Here is an 810-nt window from a genome sequence, read left to right on the forward strand (position 1 = left end):
ATGTTTATAATATAAGAAAAAAAGTACAACAAGAGAAGTTTTATCCAGAAATAAAGTCACATCGTGATTTATTTTTTAAAATCAGATTTTTATTGTTCTTAATATTTTATTTTATTTTGTCTTTGATTAAAATAATCAAAGGTGACTATTGATATTTTTTTCTTTCTTTGGTCACGGACAATTAATAAAGTTATAAATAACAAACTATAATAATTAATCAATAGCAATGAAAAGCAGAGACTTATTTAAGTCCAAATTTAAGTATGGTCCAAATTTTTAATTGGCTTGTTACAAAAGAATTTAATCTGCCTAATTAACACTTCCATTCAAAAATTAATTTCAGTTAATACTTAATATAAAGAGACAAATCACTATAAAGTACAAATTATTCTATTGATAAGTTAAGAGACTACAAGACGTGATTAAATATAAAGTACAGTATAACAGGTGTCTATTTTTAAAAATTTTCACCTAAATTCTATATGTGTGTAGAAAAAAGTTACATTTTACACTATAGAATTCACCTAAAAAAAATATAATTTACGATTTTATAAATTATAATTTTTTTTAAATTAAAAAATTGAAATCATGACTCATGATTTTTGATTTAAAATTATAATTCACGATTTCGAATGATTTTTTTAAATTTTTATCTTATTTAAAATCGCTATTCACGGTTTTATTTTATCTCATATTATTATTTTTTACATCAAAATATTATAATAATAACGAAAATCACCCATAATATTTCAATATAAAAAAAGATTAGTCATAAAATTTGGACTAACTTAAAACTTTGTCTCTAGTTGA

This window comes from Arachis ipaensis, chromosome B08 (assembly GCF_000816755.2).
Source record: "Arachis ipaensis cultivar K30076 chromosome B08, Araip1.1, whole genome shotgun sequence".
Classification (NCBI taxonomy): Eukaryota; Viridiplantae; Streptophyta; class Magnoliopsida; order Fabales; family Fabaceae; genus Arachis; species Arachis ipaensis.